Consider the following 27,244-nt stretch of genomic DNA (forward strand, 5'->3'; position numbering starts at 1 on the left):
GCGCCTCGTCGTCGTCGTCGGCGAGCAATCCACTCAATCGACTTTTGACCGCCACCCTGATCGCGGCAACAGATAGACAATAGCGCAACAAAGAAAAAAGGGCCACGAGAAGGGAAAGAGAGGGTGAAAAACGTGTGGACGAACCTGCGGACGTGCGGTCCGGTTCCTCTCGCGCGAGGTAGCGCGATCCTTTGTTTTATCGTATCGCGCGCGGCGATACGACGGCAGCACGGCGCACGCACGCACGAGCGACACGATATTCGGCTCGCGACTGAGTTTGACACCGTCGTCGCCGAAGGGTGTCCCGCGGAAGAGGAGAGTCGTGGCCCCCTCCCCACCGACGCTGCTCAGGCGCCACATGGAGCCCATTGGGGTGGAGGGGGGAAACCCTCTCGATAGAGTATGTATAAAGCCTCGAGAGTGATATAACGTTACGTCAGTGCGCTTGCGCCCGGCGTTCGTGTGTTTACTCGTTCGTTCGTTCGGCCGCTTGCTTGCTTGCTTGCTTGCTTGCTCGCTCGCTCGCTTGCTCGTTCGCTCGTTCGCTTCGCCGCAAAGTGGCAACCGGTGGTACCGGCCGCAGCGTCGCTGAGTATTTATGTATAGACGATGCATCGCGTCACGTTAATGGGTCCGGCCGCAAGCCGCGCGTAGTCGAGTCACCCCGTGGCTGCTGCGCTGATGACGCACACTCCAGACGCCGCGACTACTTAACCCTTTATTTAGTAATATTGCCCTGCGAGAGTGCGCAGCTCGCGGGCTTTCTTATCTGTTCTCTGTCGCTTCCGCGGTCGAATTCCGATCACGCGGCTCGCAAAGCTATGAAACTGCGAACGATGCGACACTACAGCTGTGTGTTGCAAGCTCTCTCTCTCTCTCTCTCTCTCTCTCTCGCTTTCTCTCTATCTCGATCGCTCGCTCCCCTCTCGGTCGTTTCGTCTTCTAATTCGCAAAGTGGCGTGTCGAGGTCGACTATTCTTATTTATAATTTATATATATACAGTTGACGATCGTAGTCGCATTATAATTTCTTCTGAATTGTTCAACGACACCGAGTGGAAGGGGAGAATCGATTCCGTCGAATCCTATGTTTCGCGAAAATAGACGAGATCTTACGTGTCAATTAATTTTCTATGCATGTTGCAAGGGCTTCTAATTTTGCAGTCGAAATTCAGTTTTGCTATACTTATCATAATGCTGTGATATCAGTATTTAACACAATTCAAGTTCTTCATGAACCAACACGTTTGCCTGGGAAAAATCGCGAGGAGCATTGAACACGAATCTCCGAAGCCGATAGAGAGAGAGAGAGAGAGAGAGAGAGAGACGTGAGCGATGGGAATCTATTTCAGTTCTCGCACCTATTACCGGGCAACTTGTATATCGTGTGTACCGTGCGCGCGAGTATGACGTTGAGTATGGCGCGCGGCGTATCGTATTAATAAATCAATGCGTGTGCATCGATTTGCGCGCGCTGTCTGCGTCTTCTATAGCTGCCAACGGCGTATATACCGGCGTGGCGGCTCCGGCGCACGTCGGCTCATTTGTTACCGTCGAAAGGCATGTCGACTTGGACTTGCGTAAAACGGCAAGAGCGGACCAGATAAAATCACCGCGAAGATAAGCGCGCTGCCAGCACGTGGACCTTAAATACGAGGCCCCGACTGACGAGACGGTCGGCTTGGCACACGGATCGCGCCAACTCGCCCAACGTCAACGTCATCGCGATCATCGTATAAATAATAAGAGCACGCGTGGGACGCGCGTTAACGCGGCTGCAGCGGCGCGCAGCGTGTTTCCGCGAGATCTACGGCATTCGCACTCGCGACGAGCGTCGTTCTCTCCCCGTTAATCCTTGCTCGGCGTTTTCGCGCGAATAATGCGGACCAAGCGAAAAGAAACTGAGGTCGTTAGCCATCCGCGAGTTTTGCAGTCCCCGAAGAGATGCAGCTGCGATTCGCGCAAAATTGCTGCGGCAGAAGTATAGAATAGAATTGCAGCGACGAGAAATATACCGGCCGAGAAAAATTCATCCGTTTTCCCACGTTCTCTCTCTCCGGCACGTACCTACCTCCCTGCCCTATCTCCCTTTCTCGCTGTCTCGCCAATAATATCCCTACGCTGCGCTCTCGATTATATGCCGTTATCGCGAGTGCATTTCGTCGTTGCAGCGCAACGTTATGCCGAGGGCGGCTTCTCGCCGAGCCGTTATCGGTCTTCCACTCAATAACGCCGCACGGACGAATCGCATCGCACGCGCGCGATATTATACGCGCGAGCCACGTGAAGTGTTAAAAGGCTTATCTGTTGCCGCGATGACTATACGCACTTAACGATCACGTTGCCCGCTCCGCGGTAAAAAACGCAGGTCGGCAAACTGCTCGGTGTCGGTGAACGATGAGCGGGTGATCGATACGCGTAAATATATACGATGCGGCGGGGTAATCTGCATGAATATTCCACTACACCTTCCTTCCCTTCTTAGATAAACGTTGCTCGCAAACGTTGCTGGCCCTCTGGTAAACGCGGTTGGACTCTCCACTCTTTTAATTCCTTAACACATCGCCATCATCGCGTGCTGAACACTTTCTAAAACGCGAATCTCGAAATATTGCAGACGCGGCGGAAAGTTTATGGGAATTGAAGTTTCTTCTTATACTAATTAAATATTAATTAGTCAAACATTGAAATCGACTCTGCAGACTTTAGCTCGTTTTAGACTATGCAATATATTGCGCAAGATTTGACGCAATTTTTAAAGCAAGAAATATTGCAGAATATCATACACATAGATTCTTATATAACTGATATACGTTCTTCCATGTTTTCAGTTTGTACATATTGCATGTACAAGTACATATTGCGCAAATCTTGTGTCAAATAAAATGTACAGCATAAAACACAATTCAACGGTAAGCAATTCTTGCAGTAAACAATTGCTCAAGAAATTCCGTCAAATCTAGCGCAATATATTGCATAATCTAAAACGGGCTTTAGAAAAATAAAGTAAGCATTAAATCACGCGACAAAATCATTAGCGTCTGCGAAATGCTTATTATCACACTAGATAGTTCTTTCAAACTTCGCCGACATCGAATGTGAATGTAAAAGAAGGAGATTATGTATACTTTAGACTGTGAGTTTATCGTAATAAAAATCTGGCAGCACTTTAAGTGCAAACGGTCACGATTTCTATCTGTCGATCGATCTTCCATCGAAATTAGACGAGATGTGAAATTTGAGTTGAAGGTGGAGGCGAATGGAACATCGACATCTTTTTTATCAATTTCCATTTGATCCCCGTCGGAAGTCATTCTTGATGCTCGACGGTGACAATTCTTTTTAGTGGATTTCCCGGAGAATCTTCCGAGAAGAGGTGCAATAAAGGTGAGTACTCACCCCGGCTTGACGGCAGTGTGAAGTACCTACGAGGCGCGTACGTAAGTTGCCGCGTTGTTGCAACAGGTGCACTCAATTTGTGACCCTTCGCGACCTGCTTTTATACGATACATATAACTTCTGTATGACACCCGCGCACACGCCGCGTTAAGAACGCCGAGGCGAGTCTCGCGTATTCTCACGGAATCGCGGGCGACAAATTTATGTCTTTTCTCCGGGAAAGCGTGACAAAAATATGTATCCCACGTTATCGCGAGTGCTGTCGAAACGAATGGCAAGTCTGCCATTAATAATAAAGCAGGCGCTGTACTTCGCTGTATTCATCGCTTATGAGTTTCAAAACGCATTCCGGCGGGCAGGTTTAAAATCCTCGCGAAGACACGAGGGAGACGAAGAAGAGCGAGGGCGAAGGGCGCGAGAGTGGCGTACGAGGGGGTGGCACGAGGGCGGCAGTCCCGGAATACCGCATACATCATGCATATTCTTACGTTCGCACGCGTGCCGGTAATTCCGTGATTCGGCGGTGGCTGTGGCCCACGAGGGTGCCTTCGCTCGGGTATTGTTGCCGCGTTAATTTACGAGCCAATTAATTAGCACCACCACCGTGCTGAGATATTTCGCGGCCGGAACGCTGTATGTGCGCGCGAACGGCGAGACTCCCGTATTCTCGTCTGAATCCGCGATATTTTATAGCGCGGGATAATATCGACATTTCGACCAATAATCGCGAAAGTCTCCCCGACGGGAAGTCATGCCGGAAAGAGCTCTGCGTTCGGATACAGTCGGCATTTTCGCCATTCACGTGGATGGATCAGTTGCACCGATATCACTTGAGAGCAATTCATTGAACAACATCTCTCCGTGTCTGTATATTTGCGCGCCATTAATTGAGACTGCAATCTAGAAAAAGGTAGCAAATTCAAAGACCTGTCGGGTTTATTTAATTTCAGACTGCTGTCGCAATCGGGCACGTTTCTCTTTCAATTTATTGCCATCGTTACTTTTACGCGAGAGAGCTGAAGTATTCTCGCGTTGCCCTCTATCTCTCTTTCTTTCGGCGGGCTCTCGTAAAATCCTTGCGAGAAGGGAGCGGGAAAATTCTTTCGCGAAATGAGCGTCGGGGGGGTGCAAATGTCACTCGTGCTCGCCGCGGACGTTATGGATGACACTGTCAGCGGCAGAGGGTCGACACGCTAGACGGAATAACGTGGCGTCAGTGTCCGAGGGTGCAGAGTGCAAGAGACAACGAATAATTCATCCCTCGCCCCGTTCCCACGGCTCGCCTCATTCCTCCCTCGCCTCTTTGTCTCGAAAAATGTGCTGCACATGCCGCCGCGGTGATATAGCGCGCTTCGCGGCGTGTCCATCAGGTCGCGTGTGCATCTCGCACTCCACCGCATTAAAGCACAATCAGTCCTCGCGTTTTACCGGAATTTTAATCAACCAACTCCATAAGGCCCATTTCCTCCCGGAAAATCCACTCCCGTGCATCGGTACGGTCGATTTATCGATGCAAGAAAAGAGAGAAGCGAGCTTTTCTCTCTGCGCGACGCGCATCTATTAATCTACTCTATGTATTATACTAATATTTCTACTCAATTGAAGCGAATTTATATTTTATTGTCATTGAGAACAATCTGAACTGATCTGACTAAATCTGACAAGATTTTCTATGTCAAATTATATCTATGTCATTTCCATTCGTCAACGGACAATTGGAAAGCTTTATACACGACTTATAACTTACATTATACGAGAGATGTGTTTCATTTCAGCGTTATGAGACTGTTTTTTAAATTATTTAAAGCTTATATGTATAAAATGGCGAGTATTTATATACAGAGATGCATAAAAAACAGGAATGACAATTTGATGTGATACTTGATTATTGGATTTCCTATATACAGGTATCAAGGATGAAAGGGCACGTGATTCAAGCAAAGATCAGGAGTAGCAGGCGCGCATCTGTATCTTTTTTTTTTCTACCCGAACAGATCAGTTCCTGACAATGGAGCGCGTCAAGGTGCGCGGATAGATAAGCGGAAGATAGCGATAACGGTCGCGCGCCAATAACGACGGCTGACGCATGACATGATTATTAATCATGTGCAGGTTGCGCGTGCAACTGTCAGCGCTGCGTAGGGTCCGAAGGGTGATCTGACTAATCGTTTCGCCATTACGGAATAATGTACTCGCGCGATGCTCCTTTTATGCTCTCCCCTTCTCTGTCGCGCTCGTCCTCGCGTCAGGTCTAATCGGCGGGCATTCTTGCATCACTTCGCGCGCCGCTTACCCTCGCGAACGCGAACCGAAAAATCGGATTTGATTTCGTTGCGGAAATTGCATCACAGCTCTTGCATGACGAGCACACACAGAATGCATCTACGCGATTAACGCTGAAATTAGACGCAATTTAACTGGCGTGATATTTCTAGAAGGAAAATATTGTGTAAACGTTCTATAAACCTCAGGCAAAATAAATATTTTAGCAGAGAATGAAAGGCGAGAGCGATGGGCTCTTGATGCATTTTATATCAGCGTTTATTCAATCTGCGATAAATAAATAAATTTGCAGCTTATAAACAAGTCAAGTGGACAGTTTAAAAAAGAAAAATGTAGAAATGCTCACCTAACAATCTCGAAACGACTTTTTATTAAAAGTTTACTATATATTTTTTCGTTTAACCTACTTTACAAACTTCAACTTTTTATCTTAACCATTAAATTTTTACATATATTCGTATCATTTTTTAGTGTCTTCAATAATATGGGTTGTAACACATCAGTTAAAACCAATAAATAAACGAATATATGTTACAACCTGATACAATTTATTTTCGATATATTTCAATAAGATAATTCCTATTTTTAATATGAAAATTTTTTGATTTTTTTCAAATAATTTAGCTACAATTTTGGTAGAGTTTACTATTGCTTTTCGTCCATTCGTCGACGGAAATTCTTCATAATGGCCGCAGTTTATTTTTTCAGGGATCGAGGAAATAATGTGTCGTAAAGTAGAGAAAAAGAAATGGAACAACAGAGAGAAAGAGAAGAGATGAGACTCGGCTTACGGATTTCGGTCGTTTCCGGTAATGCGAAAACGAGAACGACTGGATTCTCCGAGGCAGGATATTTTGCAAAGAGATATAGAATCCCCCTGGTAAACCAACAGAGTCCTCCCCCGGTATCCTGAGTCTCGGCGGGGGTGTACGTGTGCATGATGGTAGCTTTAACCCTCTCCTGTTATCCCGGCGCGATGCTTACTAATGCGGCAATAAACATGCATCTACATGAGGCACGGGGCCGTAAACTGCACTCCGTCCCAGAGACGAGAAAGGGAAAACGACACGTGCAAAGCAACCGAAGAACTTCGCGCCGTTCAAAAAGCACCCCTAAAACTCACATCTGTAACCGACGTTCGTTAATGATAAAAAGAAAAATACTACTAAGAAGCTATTAATCGAGAGAAAGTAGAAAAAATCAAATTTAAAGATCGTAAGAAACTTTTGCTGAAATGTAGAAGGGATCTAGGTTCATCGACGAGTCCGTGAAATAAAAATTCGCGAGCTACGTGCGGGGAACAAAGCGGAGACGCAAAGAACACCGCGTCGGCTCGACGGCAAGGTAAGACAGCAGAAATTTCTGTGACGCGTTTGTCGATAGTGGTGGTCGTTTTAATATAAAAATTGCTTTCGCGTGACGTGGCGGCGTCCCGGGATCCGACTGTTTCTTCCGCGCGGCGGACTTTGTCGGCCGGGACTGCGTGCCGAGCATTTCAATCCGTTTACGAGCAACCTTCTCTCGCAAAACGCGACAGCGGCACGTCCCTTCTTCCGTCCCTCTCGCAAATTGCACGCGGACGCGCGGTTATTTTAAAAGATTGTCTTCTGCAGACCGACGTCTTTAATCTCGTGATGCGAGAGAGCTCTCGTTCCGCACTTGCGATTATCCCCCTTCCCTCTTGCGTTAAGCGCAAGCACGTTGTCTGAGAACGTTTTTACCGCTTTTCTGACGAAAAACCTAAAATACCTGGAAAGTGCACCTGGGAATTACTTCTTTATGCATGTATTCTTTCTAAGAGCGTCTCACATTGTCTCGCGACAAATTTGAGATAAAGTTTTATTAATTCAATGAATACTCGAAAATTTTATACAACGTAAAGGTTTATATAAAGTTTTATATAACGTGAACTGGTCTTTTGAATCTTTCTATTCGTGGTAAGGATGAATGAATTTTATGGAGCTGTCCTGAATCAATGAACCAATTCTGACGCGCAAAAGTTTGAATATATCTTCACATAGACCGGTGGATATTGTCGGTTTCGTTAATTCCCGCGTTAAACAATGCACTGCCGTTACGTTTTGTTATTTTTGCGGCTGGTCGCAAGTTCCAACGAGACCTCTCCATCGGCGTCGTGTGGCGAACCATGGCGCTGCGTCCGACAAGCGTGTAATTCGTCTACCACGAAAAGTCATCGCGCCGGAAAAAAACGTCGCGGCGAGAGTTCCCGTAAAACTGGCAAAGAAGGAGAGAAGAACAGGAGAGAATTCTCGCTCGATTTCACGTACATTGGTAGGACGACGGGAAAAATCGATCTCGGCCGGATATAGTCTGTTTCAGGCGAGGTAAGCGCGTCTCGATGTTATTAGTAGCTCCTGAACATGCTACACATACATGAATTCCCATTGTTTGGCATTTATATATATATATATAACTCGGATGAGAAAAATGTGGAACATTGGACGAGAGCAACTGAATAATTCAACTCTCGATCTGTCGATCGAGATCCATAATTAAAAACGTTTCGAAAAATATCTATCACCTACAAAAATCAAACTGTCTTTATCAGCCATAGTGTAAATGCATCTATTTCATGTATAATAATAAGAGAGCTAAACAAAAATGTTTCTTCAAAGTGCATTTCCACTCACGCAATCATATATTACAAACATGATCGGCCCGATTTTCGCCGATATTGAATACCCTCAAATAGAACGGCGACTTAAGCGATCGGATTAACGAAGAAGGCCCGTTTGTGTGTTTTTCCGCATAACGATGTTTGCGGAATTTTTAGTCGATCGACATCCAGATGACGGCGTCTGGCAGCTGGCCAGCACTGGGCTAGCCTTCAACAGTGCCTACTGTGTCTTCGACTGGTTTCACCGGCTAATCTTCGCATAACACTCGGTTGCCCTAATAGATATTGGGAGATTTATATCGGCCGGCAACCGAAATTAATCTAGCGAAAAGCTGAGACCTGCGCCGGGGGAGTCTGGGTTGCGCCGAGGTTAATATAAGTTGCGGCCACCCGCCATGGAAAAACGAGCACCTGCGGCTACGTAGAGAGTTTCCGTCGGGATGGAATTGGATCCGCGGATGTGCATATCCCAGCGAATATATACGTTCTCGTTTAACTCTTCTCGATATATCTAATTCCACGGTAGGTGAGACCAAAAGCGAAAGTTGTACGAAATTCATCGTGGGAATGCAAGTGCCGGTTTGCGCGCATTCGGATGAAATGTAATATCGATTGATCTCGAAATATTTAATTGCGGTTTCCTCGTTTCAGGGAAACCACTACAGTCGAGAATTAGCGCTAACTTTTGCCAAATTGGGAAACAATAAAGCAGGAAGTGCAATCTGGTGCACAATGTTTTGTAGAATATGCGCAAATATGCGAGAAACAAGCTTCACTAACGGAATTCTGGTTTATCGTTTATTCGATCGGGTGAACTTTTATTTCCAGTCCGGAATGTAATAGTTACGAATGCTGTGTCTAATTTTTGGGGTGAACCGTCCCTCCCACGAAAAGAAACCTTGAAAGAAAGATTCTTCCATTTCTTGTTTTTATTCGAGGTTGCGGTTTCCCGTAACGGTTCTCGTAACGGCACGGAACAATCTACCTCCAGCTCGATTATCGTATCCGTTAAAATTCGTTTGTCATTGACACCGACACTCTGAATCGTAAAATGCGACGATTCAGAAGGCAATGACGATCAGGTCTTGAACGATCCAATTCGTTGGAATATCGGCGATTCGTCCTAACGGTCTCTCGAGCAGAGGATTGCAGTTTCTGTTTCAGATAGGAGAACGCTTTCATCGCACTTTGTAGAAACTGCGACCGTGAAACAGCGATCGTACATCGTTTATAAAAAATGAGCGGAGTACTTAGAAATCCACGTTGATCCCTAAACAAGTTGAAAAATCTTTAATCCGACGCTCGCGCGAGGCTTCTCGGAGCAATCCGATTGCGAAACGATAAAGGCATTATTTTCGTTCGGAATATCGCCTGACCTGCATTCTCGCTCGCACAGTCAACCGCAAATTGGCTGGCGGCTTTTCGCGTTTTTCCACCAGTCGATATCAAGTCTGCCTCTCTCTCTCTCTCTCTTCCCCGCTTTTCTCACAACATTTCATACAGCCGCGCCCTAACGACCACCTTTGACCCTGTGTCCAATATCCGTGGACGAGCGGAACGACGGCAACAAAAGGAAGAAGGAAAAAGAGAGAAAAGAAAACGAGAAAAGGGAACAAGAAAGTTCTGTGCTTGACGGCTTCTCGCACGGCTGATTGAGCCGTGGTGGTTCGAACGATTTAATGGACGACACAAAAATTATCGTCGCTTTTTCCGGCCGCGTGGCTCATTGTTGCCAGAAGACCGAATTTATCGGCCGGATCGGAGAGACCCCCGGTCGGGATAGCTGCATCGAGATGGATGGATAGATGCACTACTCTCTCTGTGCCGCGTGCAGCAGCAGAGAACGCTTCGATTTTCGATACGCTTGACGACGGCGAAGCTCGCTCGTACGCTCGCCCTCTCGCGCGAACCAGCAAATATTTTTCGATTCTGTTATAATCTACTTACCGCTTAACGTCGTTCCATCCGGTCGCTTTGAACAAAGCTTCGTAAAATAGGTCGTTACACGTGTATATTGCAAATGTAAATGTTTTTATTCAGTTTATTCGGACTTAAAGCGCATGTTAATTATTAAATTCTTCGTGGCGGATGGCAATCGTTGTGGCATTTTGCGTGAATTACGCGGGACGAAATTGCGAAGCTCGTATCATCAAAATGTCTCGATGTGCTTGTCCGCGTCACGTGCGCTGTAACATGGGCAACGCGTGGGCACATATGAGACATTATATTGTTCTATTTCAGTCTTTTTTTTCCCCCGGGAGTGTGTGCGAAAGGTTGTAAGTCCAAACGGCCGGCATTCAGATTGGAACTTGGCCAGAAACAAATAATCGGCGTCCGGCGACGATAGCTTTGTAACGCGAGTGATTTTTGGTATTCAAGAACATTGTATTTGCCACTTTTAGCCGGCGGCGGCCCTACGAGCCCGGCGAGCCCTGCAAGTTCCGCAAGCTTCGCTGGTGCATGTACGGTTACCTCTCACAAAGCTGCGGCAGCATGCAAATTACGTTCCCTGCCACGAGAAACGTACGACGACACATGCGCGCCCGCGCATATTGCTCGTGAATGGCTTTTATGGTAACCCGATAATCGAAAGGATGTTTCATTACGGAATAAGAATCAATTACCATCGTACACCGGCTAATATTCTAACGCATAACAATTTTTGTTTCGTCGAATAAAAGCACGTCTGTCATGCAGATACGGTTCGACTTTTTGCACATATTATTTTATGATCGTTTCCTTTTCTTCCTTTTTTTAAAATGAAAATAGCAGCATGGTTTTAAACAAATTATTGCAGTTCTGTCGTCCGATTATTATTTGGTTTCCGGTTCTATTATTGCTTCTGTTCTGTCAGTATTAGAATTTCTGTGATACACAAATGCCTGTTAAAAAAAGTTAAAGCGAGTTACCATTTGTGATATTTTGAAAATAGAGATTCGCTCTGAAATTTCTGAGCCAGAACATCTAAACGTAAAATTCAATTTGATGTTGCAAGAGCTGGAAAAAATGTAATTCTTTAGTGCATCCACTGAAATACACTAAACTAAATTAAAACACTATTTTGACTATTTTGACACTATTTTTGCTGTAGCAGAAAAGAACATGATAATAAATGCAGCTTCGCAGCACTTTGTTAAGCTGTTCGAATAAAAATTCCCGGAAGTTCTATTTTCAATTGGATTCGAAAATGTTCGAGGAAGAGGACAGAGAGGGGGAAAAAGAGAGAGAGAGGAAGCGAAAGCGTGCCTAATCTACGGCGGGAGCGTTAAGCGCAAACTGTTCCGGTGGAAGCTCACGAAGCGCAAACAGAGATCGGTTGCTTCGGTACTCAACTGCTCTTTGCGGACGATGAGTAGTACAAGAAGAGCAAGAAGAAAAAGCGCACAGAGGAAGAGAAGAAAGCAAGGGAAGGGAAGGTGGAGGTGTCTTGTCCTGAAAAGCTTCGCGTAAAATTGCTCGTAAAATTCAACTGTTTTCGTCGCGCCTCGCCGAGACACTACATACGCGTTCGCGATGTTCTTTTATGAGCGTAAAATTTTACGGCACATATGCGACACGTTAGAATACAAGCACGCGCCGAGAAGGAAAGAAAGAAAGAGAGCAAGTGTAATATTTTCCACATCACTTTGATTGAAAATTCAGTTTTGCGAAGAGCAGAGCACCGCACTAACGCAATTCACAAACACAACAGCATTACGTTGTTGCACACGCGGCTCGAATACGATTCACCTGACAATGAGCTTTGATCCTCTTTTTTTTCTTTGAGCTACCTTTCAGCGAAAACATCGGCAAAATGGTACCCGGCGTCATTTGTGTTCGGGCATTTGTGTTATTTCACTATGTACGGTCGGAAGTGCAGCTCTCGGAAAAAGAATCAAAAAGTTGAAAATACGAACGCACAGATAATTGAATCGGACACATCTTAAGTTTCAAAGTGCTAAATCGCGATCCCGCAATTCTAACGTAACAATTTCCCGTGGCACTTTTGCGAGATTTCGTCACAAGATTCCTCCTTTTTTTCTCTTTCTCTTTATTTTTTCTTTTTAGTGCGTCGCGGTGAAATACGACGCACTAGTCGAGGGCCCGGCCAGCCGAAAGGTAAAAAGTACCGTGCAAAAGAGTCTTTGTGGATGAGGTAATAAAATCTTCCTGTCTCCTTGAGCATAATGAGCGGCGTTCCGACAACGGGGGTAAGAAAGGACGGGCAGACGAGGATGACACGACCGGGAATTAGATTTGGCCTCCCGCGCGTTCCTCCCGGACGGGAGATAAAGGGTCCGGAGGGGTTTTATCTCCTCGCGTGATTAAGCCGCGAGGTAGTATATCATCGATTATATCCTCGTTAGACTAAGTAGTCTAACGGCGACGGACGTGTCCCCGCGTGCGGAGGAGGGTAACAGGAGGGCGCGGACGGAAGCTGAAGCGGAGATTCGTCTTTTCCCGTGGGTGCTCACGCGGAAAGATACGCGTCTCCTCTCTCCATTCGCACCCTCGTCCGAGCTGCATCATATTTCGATTTACGTTAACGCGCCGCGATCGATAATCGAGGGCGGTTAAGGGAAGAACGGGTGTTTATTTAATCGTCTGTATCACGGCGATCCGGAGGACAGAAGATTCACTTTGCGGCCCTTCGTCATCGCACAAATTGATATTAAACAGCCTATTACCGTTAAAATGTGCCCGAGTGTAACTAATTTCCCTACGCTTAAACGGTTCCCGAACCTTTAATGATCTTATAGCGATACTGCGGCCGCGGAATTGCGTTCTTTTTTTTCGATCGAGCTCGCCGTCGAAAAATATTTTCCCCCCGTGTGAGACACGACGTATCCGTCCACGGTAATGTGATTGCAACTTTTTACACTTCACGTTACGGAAATGCCAAGTCGATTAAATTTCACCGTGGTAAATTTCAGCCGACGCTGAAGGAAATCAAAGAGAAAGGACCACGCGAAACGGCAGAACCCTTCGAGACTTGAGCACTTTGCTTCTCCCCCATGCATCCCCAATGCACGCGGCACTTTACGGAAGCCATGGCTCAGCGTTTTCACCTACAGCTACAGCATTACTTTCCCGGAGCTGAAGAGTCCTTCAACGTGGAGAGTGACGGACGCGAATCAGCCTGACTGACTGATATCAATATCATACGACTCGATCGGAAAGTTTTTCGACGGTTGGTCAAAAAACGCGTGTGTGTGAGAATCAGTGTAGGCAGTTTTAAATGTTCTTTATGAAATTATCCATAAAGAATATTTGCAAGTTTTTTCATTGATCACTCTAACAATAAGTTACATGTTCGTGACACTCAAAGAGGACGAATCTCAAGAAAGAGAGACTTCGCTCTTGTTAGCATCGAGTATCTTAGCATGCCACAGAGAGTCCGTCGACACGAAGAAGGGAAGCATTTATCTGTCTCTGCATGAAACAGAAAGGCGAAGTTACGTCGAGGCAAGTTTCCCAAGTGGATTAGTCGCGAGCCGGATTAAGTCGCGTAGTCTATTGTATGACGGATTTACTAAACTCCGGGATAGAGTGGCAGAACCGCCAGGGGAAAGGGAGAGGAAATGTTCGCCGACACGCGCAATATCATGCGCAACAACCGGAATTAGGTACGCTTCTTTATTCGTTACGACAATTTTATGCGTACTGCTAGCTTACGGTAGATTGCACGCACTACGTACGAAAGTCGAATTTTTTTGTTATTTGTACAAATTTAACAGTTCGTAATAGCGCAATGGGAAGTGTGATTAAAATTTTAACGATTTAATTGATCTTTACGAAATTCAAGTTGAAGAATTTCTTCTCGAAGAAATATCTATGTTTGCACTAATGTTCCTGCAATCAGGATCTTGTCGATGAATTTTGCAGCTTGGACAGACATTCCCGCTTTCCGCGAGAGAGAATCATTTGCAGTTCTTTCCCGAATCTGGACGTTATTTATTAACGTTGAACGTTATTTGTTACAACATTTCTTCCCGATTCTGTTTGTTCGGAAGAATAACGTTATCGTGATCTCTGCTCCGCGGAGATGTGACTCCGTTCGCAAGGAGCAGAGGACATTCTTAAATCATCGTAGAGTCGTATAACAAGATTTAGAGGACGCCTTCGTCAAGATAAATCAGATGACGAGACCAGAGCAAATACTCGATGAGAGAGAAAGAGAGATGCGCGAACGAGAGAAAAGAGGGTTCACACTTCATATAAATTCTCCTTCTGTTGCTTTTTCTGTCGTTGAGCGGAACGTCGAACGCGAAAGGGGCGGCGATAAACTTCACGAACAGATCGCATGCACGATCATTTGTGATTTATCTCGGAGAACGGTAGGTAAATGGCACCACGGAAAATTGATGTGTAATATTAAGTGTATGCAAGAGTTCAGTCAGTTTTTGCACGTTTTCGCAAAAACTTTAGATGCATAATGTATATAGTGCAATGACCAAATTATTTGCCATTGTGTTTTGCAATTTCTGCCAACTCTCAATTTGTAAATTTGGAATTTGTTTGCGAAAAACGTTTTTTCGTCTCTTAGCCACATTGCGAAAGTACTATCCAGTTAGAAAGTACTGCATCGATTGGAATAAGTGGTAATCCGAAGGCGCCAAGTTGGATGAATATACCACGGAAAAACTTTTCAGCCCAAGTCCAAAGTGTTCTGCTGAATACGAAAAGCATATCTATAGCTTGCCATTGCTCATCGCGTTCACTCATTGTTTTTCAGAGTTATATTTACCATTAAATCATGACATATAACGTTTTACAAACTTCAACTGCCAACTTTTCAAAAACGTAAAAAAGCGAGAATTTATTTGAAGTTTAAATAATAATGTCAGAGCGCTGAAAAAAGACATTTGCATAAAAAAATACTTGCACCTATCAAATACACATATAATAGTATATCTGCTAATGTCTGCATCATAACTCTGTAATTTTGTGCGCTTATCAATGCGATCGTGTGACAAATTGCTCGTCAAGCAGAATTAATTAATTATTCATCGTGTTCGTTAAATTATGCAATCATCGATATCAGTCCTGTATCGATGTTATCAGCGTCATTACCGTAAATTGGAGACAGATTGTTGTCTGTTATCAGGATCCCCCATCTCGTCACTTACGGCAGTGCGTTTGATTTGAAACTTTTACGAGCCGCATCGCGTGCGTGACCGACGCGTTGCGGAATACTTGCGTGGCACGACGTGGTTATAAAATCGTCCAGGTCTAAAGGACTTATCCCCTGCTACGCTCTATGAGCCGCGAACTTTCCTCTAACAATAAGCAATGACCGCCGAGAAGCGCGCGAGACGAAACGTGTAACCAGAGATATCAATTATGTCAATAATCCAATTTTTTCCTCGATTATCCTGTTTTTCGTCGTCTGGCGGATAAATCTCGGCCGAAATAGACGGACCGATGAAAGTGTCGATAATTGAAGTATCGATAATCACGCTCGGCAAAAATGCAGCAGAGATTCCCGTCCATTACAACACAATACGTCCAGACAGAAATTGCAAAGATCAGAATAACTTCGATTCACTGAATAACCAATTCGTGCTGGAAATATTGATCTAACAAGACACATTTGCGAAAAAATTACTTAAACGCTACGAGTTTCAAGAGACACGGCAGTGTCTCGCGCCAAGTATACGCGCAGCGAGACCGCACCGTGACACTTTTACGCGAAATGAATATAACGATAGATTTAAACGGTGGAATCGAATTCAACGAGATTGCGAGGATATCGAGTCGAAGTCGCGAATTCACCGAGCGTTGTAATCACGATATGGCCGCCCTATGGCCAACTTTTAATAATAATTTCTCCCTCGATGTGGGTGCCGGTGTATTCCCTGACCGCTTTCAACATATTTTCCCAGCGGCCCTGGAATTTTTATGAAAGTAAGTCGCAGGCCTTTATATACGGCCGCGATAAATTGTTATATTAATTACGCGGCATGGGGGAGGGAGAGGGTGTCGAGCTGGTTCTCTCTCTTCACGCGATCTCTCTCTCTCTCTCTTCGGGATGCGGCGTGATCTATGAGTCGTCTTTCCTGTCAAGCTTTCGTTATGTTCTCGCCATGACACCTATCAGACAGTTTCCCGATTAATTTATTGCTGCACTATCTCGCGGGCATCGAAAATGCATCGTTTAACGCAGTCTCCCGTCCGACACGAGTCCGCTTTCCTGATTCAATCGGCACCGATGATGTATTAACGAGCTTTGTGTCCATCGCCGTAAGTTCGCGTGTGAATTAAGCCCGCAGGCCGATTACGGTAATCTCGCACGCTGATCTTCCTCGCGTTGTCGCATTCGAGCCCGCGATTATTTCCTCCGCGCTCCATCACGACGATTTGTTGATACACGCTCGCGATATCGGCGCTTCTTGCCGATGGAACGAATGGATAAACGACGCGATCGAGGGAGAAAGATGGAGCGAGCCTCGGCAAGAAAACTTGGCGATTCTCAATTTGCGGGGCTTATGGAGTTACGCGAGAGTAGCGACCAGGGACACCTGGGTACCCTCGGTAAACGGTGAAAACTTGGGCGAACTTTCGCTCGGTGCGCGCAGGAACAATCGAGACGCGTAATATCCACCTTAGTGAATACACGGAGAGACTTCTTAAAACACGCGCGGAGACGGTGAACTCGGAAAAGCGCAAAGAATTTATCGGTGAGATTTTCCGTTACGAGTTACTCGCCGTGAGCAATGCCGGGAGAATGGTAGAAAGATTGTCGATACGCTGAAATCCGTTATACGTATCGCGCGATGATGGAACTCGTATTACCGCACGTTTTATCGAACACTCCGTGCACACTCCGGTGCGTTTCTTGTCGCTACATCAAAGCGAACGTTATCCGCTGCGAGAAGTGTGCGCCAAGTTACTTGACGGACGTAGAACCGCCTTCGTGTTTTCAGACAAGTTTGTCCTGATTTTGGCTGGAGCTCCACGTTAAGATACCGGTAAACTCGTTGCCAAGCTCCGCGAGACTCGCAACTTATTATACAACGAGCGTTTCTCGTGTTCGCGCAACTCGCTTTCCGGTTTCCTCGCGGATCTCCCTCGCAGAAGCCTCCCTCGAGTTCTTTTCCTCCTCTTCCTCTTCTCTCCGGTCCTCCCGTATTTTTGTCTTTTCCTTCGTCGTTACGTTTTTATGCCAACATTACGTCGCAAGTACGGTTTACACGGCGGGGCGATGCTATTTTTACCGGAAACGCGCGTATCTCGGCGTATCTCGAGGAAGCGCGTCAACGGCGAAATAACGGTGTGGAGGAGCCGTCCTAGGCTCCGGCACAGTCGTAACTCACGATTTCGCGAGGATTCGCGGATCGAAGCCGGCGAGATCCCGTAATATCCCTCTGGAGGATCGAACGCGCGGAGAAAATGTATGTGTAAAACCATATGTGGGACAGTGTCGGAGCGTCGGAGGATTTGAGCGCCGTTGCGCGCCTCCCGGCCTCGTACGTTATTTCGAGGCCTCCATGCCTTATTCCCTCTCCCTTTCCCTCCAACCTCATCCACCCCCGGCCACCAGCCCCTTCATAGACAGCGCGGTAGTTCCTTTCGTTCGATACCGTGTGTTTCCAGATGCTGCCTCGGCTTCGCGTCCTCTGTCGTAGACGGGGCAGCCGATACTCGTCAGGCGGAATATAAGGCGCAATCAAGATCAGGAATCGGGGAAAACGTAATTTCGCGATACGAAAAGGAAATATCATATTGACCCGGTTCAAAAATGTAGCTCACCGGATGCATGATGCTCGCCTGGATAGAACGACGAATCGCGCGGTACATATACCCTCTGTGTCGATAAAATCCATCTTAATCAGACGTTCTATTATCGATGCACATGACACGGCACAGTGCAATCAGCGCTTTTAGACACTGATATAGGATTTTTCGTTCTTTTTTCGTGCGGATATTTTTTAGGATATTGCATCCTGCATACGTTGCTTCGTGCGATTTGCGGTAGGCAATGATAGCGTACTCGTCAATGTGAATTTTTCATTATAGAATATTATTAATGAAGGTTTGTGAATTAACGCAGGATGACGAGTGACTGGCACAATTTGCCAGATTCCTTCGGGACTTGAGATGAGAGCGGGATTCGGTGACTGATTAAGAATGCCTGCGAGGTGTCCAGCGCCATAAAGACTGTGGCGGAAAATTAATCTGGCACATTGTGCTGCGTGCGATGGGGAAGTTCGGTTCAATTACGAGGGTCAAGCCCGAGAAACCTCGTAGGGGACGATCGGACGGTAGATGTGTCACGATCGAATCCGCATCCTGCAAATTGTTTCCCGCCAATTGAATCTCCTTTATCTCGGCCGCGCGGTCCAGCCGAAAGCGTCCATAAAATCATAACACTTGACAGGTAAGCAAAAAATGAGTTATGTATTTTTAAGCGAATTTGTCACTCAACGCGATGCAACTGTAAATTGTATTTCCTGTCGAATCGATGAACATCAGATTTTCACGCGATCAATTTCAGCAAAAGAGAATCTTGGTTGCTTAAAAATTTAAATACTCTGTACTGAAGTTATTTTGCCTTTATGTAACATGACACATGACCAAATAAAGAAATAAAACAACCGCAATTTAAATAGAACTAGCATAAATCAAGTCTAAACAAAGTTTCAATTTGACTCTTTGACAAATTTAACTTACTGTTTCTTTTTTTATTTATTTCAAATCAACAGATTTATCAACAAGCAATCAGGGAGCAAAAATAATGTATACGCTGAGCGATCGACCACTCCGTTACATTTATGGACGCAGGGCTGGTGTCGTCGTCAAGGGAACAAGGTGTGCAAGTGGCACCGTGGCAGATGGTTTTAACGACAGCTCAAGTTACTAAAGGGTTCGGTTTTAGCGTCGTCGACCTTTCACCCCGTCGCATCATCGTGAGCAGACCTCTAAACGATAAAGTAGCCAGCTAATCGCTTCTACGCGGCTTCGTCATACCTTGCGCGGAGAGGAGATAATGCACTGATGCCCCGCATGATGCAACAGTGTACAGAATAACTGAACAACCACGATATACAAGGTATCGTGCAGTTGCGGTCGCGTTGCGTTGCACCTTGCAATACTTGCAAGCCTGTCATGATCAGCGAGAGTATCGGGGTATTAACAAGTCCATACGAAATCACACCGGATAACAATTTGGAACAAGTCTAGAACAACCTGGAACAACTTTTAGAATTTCAAAATTTCAAAACTGGGGTGCTAACTTCACACAGGTGGATAACTATATAATTAATATAATTTCGAGTTTCCTCTCTCGATATAAAGAGATTAAAATACAGATTAATATTTCGATTAATTTCGTAGTTTTTCGCAGTTAATTTGTCGATAATGTGAAACGACTCAAGAGAATCTACCCGTGCAGAAAATTGTTAGGGCCTAATATGAAAGTAAAGGCCCCTATAAGGAATAAATAGGGATGTCCTAAAAAGGGATGCCCTATCATTGCCACATCGTGGCCCGATTAGATATTATATTTTTTATTATTTCCTTATAAGGTCCCGAAAAAATATTTGTTACATACCATTCTAGGGCCATATTAATATTGAGGAAAATTAATCGGGTCTTACTAGGACCCTATACATTTTTTTACACGGGTAGTAGCGGAACCAAAATAATTATATTGGATTTGTGCCGAAGCGAGCTACGATTTTCGCGAATTTTTAATCCGAGGAATTTCATCGGACATGCATCGGATATCGGAATTGGAGTTATGAGATTACTGGAATTCTAAGATTGCGAGTTAACGTAAGGACTAAGAATGAAATAGGGCGAGTTAACGGGCTAAAACCGCAGAAAACGGCTTTAACTTTCGCGACAGATAACGCTATCCGCTCATCGGCGCTTCTGTGCTTTGTATCATGTTCAAAATGCTGTTTCTTAATTCGCAGCGATCGACAAAATCTGTTTACGAGAGAAGATAGAAATAAGATAGGGATACACACGTTTTATACTTTTGTGGAGTGGGAAAACGCTCGCAGCTCGGGATTATTCATGAATCGAGTATAAACGGTGCCGAGTTTTGCTCGCTTGCTTTTAACGCGATTGCGCTTCGCTTTTATATAAAAACAAGTATTCCTATATCTCAAAACTTTGGCAATAGTCGTGTGTGCGCGCGCGGGATCCACCATGGCCGTGGATTTCCCGTCCCTTCATATGTGAGCATCGAAAACGCATTCTCCTCCGCGGATGCCTGGTGTTCGGCCCCGAACTTTCGACCTGAAACTGCTATAATTCAGAACCGCGGAACAGTTCAGAGTTCACCGGCACGCGGACTTCTCGCTGCCATCGGCTATATAGCGAAAAATCGATCGCCGTCGTCCGGCAGCGTGCTGCGCGCAGCGTGTAATTCCGTAATCGACTTATGGGATAATCACCGGTTAAAACAGCATTACGCAAATTTTCATGGGACATCGGATTAACGAATTTAATCATTTTCTGTTTCGCAGTTATCGCTTTCCTCTTTTAATGCACACAACGTCCGTACTATCATCGACGGGGCAATAAGTCGGAGACGTGAAAAGAGCTCTAGGCGGCAACAAGATTGACTGGTAGCAAATAAATCGTTTGACAAGAGAGACGAGCGAAGAGGAGAGAGAGAGACTGATAGCCATCACCGCTCCTTGTAATTTGACATTAGCTGTCTTCCATCAGCGCCACTAGCTTAATTACATTCCACAATGCCGGCCGCTTATTGTATTCTTGGACGGAGTTATGTTTCCAACAATGTGTCGCCGAGACTAAGGCGCGACAATGACAAACTCGACATGAACGAAAGAGGCGAGTTCGAACAAATTACTTGGCGCACGTTGAACGTGACAGCAGCTACAGACGTAAGCATGCATAACTATAACTCGTCAATTAGTTACAAGTTGAGGTAAAGTTAAGAGTCCTTAAGACCCGCGGCCTGTCGCTTCGAGAGTTACGGTTGCACCTCTAGGAACGCCAAACGAGAATTTTCGCTTCATTAAATCAGGTTGCGTGACAATCATTTGATTAAATCACGTAAATTGTCTTGAAATGTAACGTTATAAAGCAGATAAAAAGATGAAAATCACGAGATAATAAATATTACAGATATCACATAACTAATCATTTTTGTCTCAAGAAAGAACGCTGTCATAAATCCAAATGTAGGACAATTATGGAAATTCATTTCCAATCAACAAGAATCGTGAAAATATCATTTTATTTTCTGCATAATATCGAGCAATCTACCTTCGTAAATTTAAAAAGTGTCATCAAAACCTTAGATGATCGCGTTTCGCCGAATTGTCTGATAACGGAGGAGGACAGAGTTAAAAAATGACACGTAGCGAGAGATAGATAGATCAGATCGGCAGCGCTGTCGATCTAATTTTATCCGTGTCACGGTGGACCGAACCCGAAGAGGGGAGGGCTCTCTCTCTCCTACACCATGAAAAGGGAAAACCGAGCTTTTGCGCAACCTGCCCACAGCGGGATGGAAAAAGCTGCTCATCGAAGCTTGCGACGATGGCGACGGAAAACAGAAGCGATCGACGTCATCCGAGGCTCGTTAGGCTTCTGGAAGGCTTTGATCGCTCGGCCGGATGCCGTCTCTCACCGAAGAGAGACAAAGAGTGCACGTAGCGCGCTATCCCGTCGATCTATTTGCGCGAGGATGAAACGCGAAATTTCGAATTCGGTCAAATCCCTCTATGCATCACCGCGTGTCAATTTCATCTCTCTGCTGTACTTCATTTTTTTTTTCCAGAGACTGGACTGATTTTGCGTGAAGAAGTATAAGAGACGTCCATTTTCCTTGCGAGAAGGAATAATTGCATATACAATTTGAACGAAAACCAGATTTTTCCAACGATTGATGAGACGTTTTACGTGTAACAATAAAATCTTATCATCCCGACTCAGAGTGACGAGTTTAGCGTCTCAGGAATCCGGAGACCGAGTAAAAGATGAAGCACCTAATGACCAAAAATAAAGGACGACATGCTCGTTGCGATAAATTGTTCTACGCTCACCCTTTTCCCCGTCGAGTCCGAGAGCGGTGGTAACAGCGGATCATTTTCTGTGGCAACGTGGTTTTTTGCGGTGTTCGGATGATTAGAACCAGAGATAGGAGGAGTTTGAGAACGGACACGATAAATGCGAAGACATCTACGTAGTAATCCATCTCCCCGTAGTCCATCAAAAAACTCACGTGAGCGAAAACGAGGAGTAGCTACCGCATTTAGATTGCAATCGTAAAGCATTTGCGCAAGAATATATCAATTAGTTCCATGACAAATATTTAATGTGCAGATTTTGCTCACTCCAGAAGAAGTAAAAATATCGACTTACATTCTTTAAGAAGAACAGCAATTCTATCATCTTTTCGTAAATATTTAATGCAGATCTGAATTAGTCGTTTTAGCAGGAACGATAATTATCGAAAATAAATTCTTTAGAAGGAGACACTGTCCCACTTATTTTATTACTAGATCTCTTTTTGTACGAATCATTGCAAGTAGATAAATAAATAATGCGAAAAATTCAGATGTTGAGACCACAGAGAAATCTTGCATTTTCGAGATAATTTATCCGACTTTCCCGCATGGATTCATGGAGATCGTCTTAATATTTCACTTCACAGTAAAAATTCCTGGTTTCCACGAAAGAGTAATCTCCTACCGGAACGACCGGCTTGACTGTCGCGACAATACGAGAAAATCTCACGAATGCTTGCAAATGTAATACGAGCATCGGTATTCGCGCGGGTTGGCTCGGTCATCAAAACCACCCCCGGCGACACGCTCCTTTAGCCTTTTAATCGTCGGCGACGCATTCCCCGTGTACGCGAATCGCATGACCAGCATGTAATTAGCGCGCCTGTAATTTCGCCCCGCGTAACGCACATAAAGACCGCACCAAGGGTCAGATGGTAGTCTAAAATAAAAAAACCCGACGAAGAAAACCGCCGGGAAAAGAAGGCGAGCAGGCGAGCTGTAATTAGACTAGCGCGATGTGCGTACGGCGTGGCGTTGGACGGTGTTGGACGCGATTTTTTTAGCGTCACAAGCGTACGCGTGATGCGCGGCGTCGTACGCGAGCGCGACGATAAAAGCGCGAGCATTTAACATTTATATGGAATAAAAACCGCGACGTGCAGAACGAGTCTAGTTTTTTGTGACGCAGTTACGCAAGCCAAATAAGCTATTTTTCCCGTAGCACAATTTTACGATAGAGATTTCATTATTTTCAATCACCTGCTGGCGATCTCGATTGTTCTCGATGTTGCGAGACTTCGATCACGGCAATAACGAACTACAGGCGTACCTATCGCGTTTTCAAGGAGCACGAAGCTATCTCGAACGGGTTCTCAATGCGTCTCAGAATTTTTAATAAGCGGTATCGACGAAGCTCACGGATTTCCGCAAGCGGAATACGTAAATCCGCCGCTCGCTCGCTCGATTCGCTCGTACGCGCCAGCACAAGGGAGACGAAAAAAATAGTCGCGCTCGCAATGTCGACATTAAAATTGCAAAGCGCGCAGGCAGGGGTGTCTTGCGCCCTCGCTCTTCTTCGATCCTCCCTCGCACGGTCCTCTCTCGACGCCGCCACTGTTCGTGATTGTCCCCGGAGATCCTCGCCTCGACAAGTAGCACTAAATGAAAAACTCGACGTTTGTCGTGAAAACGCGTTTGCGTTCGCGGATGCGTTATATTAAAAATCCGCCATTGTTCGACAATGGCATTGAATGAGCGAGCCGGAGAGTTGGGAGAGGTCCTTCGGACGGATTCTCTATTTGCGAAATTATTTCTGCAGAAATCGATACGCCGATTCACGAGTGATGCAACTGTAATAAAGATAATGAAGACCCGACAAGCCCGAAAAAGCGAGAGATCTGATGAATAAACCAAATACAAGTGTACAAATGGTAGTACGCGAAATAAAGCTTCGTTTGGAAATTTTCTTGGGGATTGTTTGAGATACAACTAATCGAACGTGATTATAACAGCTAAGAAGAAATTGTGAATGACTACTTTCAGTAATTTCGAGCAATAAATTGCAAACGTAAATGGAATAGAATGGGAGCAAGGCTGAAGTAAGTCCGCAATTTGTAAAGTCTTCTTTAGATATGACTTCATATTTCAAGTGGATTCACGAGTTATGGATTTGATACGTTCTCGCTCCATATTCGCTATCGAACGTATAAGTATTATTTGCCTGCGAATTTATATTCGTGTAATTTTAAAGAAAATCCTTAACGCGCGTTGCAAAAGATTAAAATTACAGATATTTTATATCAAGAGATTACATCGATTCTTATGGAAGATGGCAAAGTTTAAAGATCCAAGAAAAGCCCATCGCAAAAATAATTCAGATCAGAAAAAGGTCATAATCAGATGAAAGTGGTCTTCGTAAAACTGGTAAAACCATTGCTGGAAAGAATAGACACAACGTCTGTTTCGTCCATCTGTTCATTCACCCCTTTCCGAAGGAGTCCTTCCCAAATTTATAAGCTCCAAGAATCCTATCTCCCAGATGTGTGAAATTAATATTTGATTTTGCACGAGTAATCTTAGCGCAGCTTCTGATCTCGCGTTCCCTGATATTTCAACAATCCGGGATTTATAGTGATTTTCTGGGAAACTCGGAGCACGTTTTCGATGAAGGCGAGCGGAATCGCGAATCTTCGGGTCTGAGGGTCAGAGTTTTACGCTCGGCCGATACTCTCCGCCGCGCGTTAGACTTAAAGATTGATGAAATTTCACGGATCGCACACGGAGTTCCGGCATTCCGAGTCCGAAACGAAGAAGAGGCTCGGCCGTGCCCCGTTGCGTATCTCGGATAGTATCGATGATGGAAATTCATGGCACGCTCAGAATTGGGCCGCATCGATCGATCGGGCGCAGCGCGCGATTCGCGCGCGTGCTACTCTGTCGCGTGCGATAATCAGCGCGTACGGCGGGCGTCGAAACTCGAGACGGTTCGAGATCGCACGGAAGATCGCCGGTAAACGGATCGTCTCCCTCTCGTATCGCGATGCATCAATATCCGCTGTCGTAAACATGTCCGTTCGCGACGGACGTTTAGATATTAACCGCGCTGGGAGTCGACCCGATTGAATTAGTTAGCCTAAATTATAAGTTGACCAACTAACTTGCTAGTTGGTCAACAACAGTCGAATAAGTGGCTCTATATATTAATGAACTAGATTAATGCGTCACTCTGTTTTTCTTAGTTTTTGCATAAACAATGTGACGAAAAGATACGTATTGCCGCATACTTGTATGTTCTTTAAAACATATCTCATTTTTTGTTTATCATTGAAAGCATTGAAAATTGATCGGGAAAGAGAGTGCAATAGAAACATTTGCCAGTGAATTTTTCATAACATCGTCACTCAACGATTTGGATAATAAATTTCGGATTTCGTCATGGTAGACGACTTGCCATCGTGAATTAATAATCGTGAGCTGACTGCGTCCAGTACTCGTGCGACAAAATTACATTTTGCATTTCGATTACACTTTCTAGACCCTGTCGCTCCTCTCTGCTAGCCGTTTTGTTTTTTAACACGAGGCAGCGCAGGAGGAGGACGGGTTAAGTCGAAACGGAGCCAACAGGCCCGTCGCGACGAGGAAGAGAATATTCGCGGTGCCTTACCTGCGGACATTTGTGCCGAGGAGGCGCGTTCCCGAGGCGGGCGCGTGCCGCCCGTCGGAGGGGTTGACGGTACAGCTAAACGACTACACTACGTGGAGAGCGGCGACGACGACATAACAGCGCGACGACCTGAGCGACACGATGATACAATGAATAGGACACGACGAGCCGACAAGCCAGCCAGTCGCGCACCAACTGCAAAAGCCGTGCGACAGCAGCAGTGGCATCCTCGCGCTATCGCGCCTCGCTTGATTGTGCCGTCACTACTGCCAGTGCTCGATCGATACGCAGCGCACCCGGTACGCGTAGCGTTCTCTGCCAACCGCGAGCGGCAACTGAGTTTACCAGGCGGGCCGCGAGGCGCCGCTGCGACTCATTTCTCCGCGCGACTCGCGACTACGTTCAGAGCGAGCGATTCGGCGAATCGAAACTTTTCTCAATTTTTCAAGCGAGAGACGGCGTAATTGTTAATTGTCGACGCTGCTAATTATGAAATGATGATGCACGCACCTGGTGATAATTTCTGGACTGCAATTTCATTGTATAACATCCGTGCGTCTCGATGAGAAGATCGCCGAGCGAGAATTCCTCCCTCCGAGGCTATTCAGCGCTAATTCACGAAGACCGATTCTGGAATCGCGATTTTGGGTATATCAGATTATACGCGACATTCAGTGCGTCGCGATAGACACTCGACGGATTAGAAGACACTCGCGATATAATGATTCACGCGCGAAATTCACTTTTAAGTAATAATGATCGCAAAAGATAGAAAGCCGACTCGAATGCCACTCGCAAAATGTCCGCGTCGCGTTCACGATTGATTTGCCATATTTGAACGGTATCGAAACGATCGGAGTGGCGAGCCAATCACGTCGCGGTAATTAGCTGTTCCTTTTAATTGCACTTTCTACATCTAATAAAGAGAATAGATGCCCGCAAAGTGCAATCACGATGAACGGAATTACTGTTTAATAGGCGCAGAAAATACAGGAGTGTCTTAATAAATACAAGAGATGCTCGATATAGTGTCTTATTACAAAAAGCATCGCAAATATTAACAATATAACGTCAATACGTACGTATAATCTGGCGATAGTTACGCGTTTCACTGCATTTTGGCGAAAATAATGGCGTAGTATGGACGTAAGAGAATGTCGGGCACACACAGAGGTAGATGATCACTCTCGAACTTGCAATAATACCGATCGTATGCAATATTTAACGTGCCGACTCGCGAACGTTACGACGGAAAGTATTCGTGATAGTTTTTCGTACACAAAATTC

The 27,244-nt window shown here is 45.4% G+C and overlaps 1 protein-coding gene and 1 long non-coding RNA gene across 9 annotated transcripts in view; one reads left to right on the top strand and one right to left on the bottom strand.

The window, feature by feature from the left end:
* Positions 1-26,240, bottom strand: part of LOC105280181 (RNA-binding protein Musashi homolog 2) — a 98,259-nt gene extending 72,019 nt beyond the window's left edge. Inside the window, exon 1 of one of the 3 annotated variants that reach the window (XM_026975232.1) lies at positions 25,958-26,240. The gene's annotated coding sequence lies outside the window, so the exon portion shown is untranslated. Of the gene's footprint in view, positions 1-144; positions 290-25,957 lie in introns of those variants that run through there. The other 2 variants (XM_026975234.1, XM_026975231.1) reach the window with 2 other exon arrangements.
* LOC113563571 lies at positions 436-23,247 on the top strand. Of its 6 annotated transcripts, none has more exons than XR_003407499.1 (3): positions 436-19,111; positions 19,179-19,352; positions 20,779-23,247. It is a non-coding gene; the product is annotated as an uncharacterized LOC113563571 (long non-coding RNA). The 6 variants fall into 6 exon arrangements; XR_003407495.1 differs by having other exon boundaries at positions 436-18,680; positions 19,006-19,352; XR_003407496.1 differs by having other exon boundaries at positions 436-18,274; positions 18,354-19,352.
* Positions 26,241-27,244: the final 1,004 nt, after the last annotated feature.

This window comes from Ooceraea biroi, chromosome 2 (assembly GCF_003672135.1).
Source record: "Ooceraea biroi isolate clonal line C1 chromosome 2, Obir_v5.4, whole genome shotgun sequence".
Lineage (NCBI taxonomy): Eukaryota > Metazoa > Arthropoda > Insecta > Hymenoptera > Formicidae > Ooceraea > Ooceraea biroi.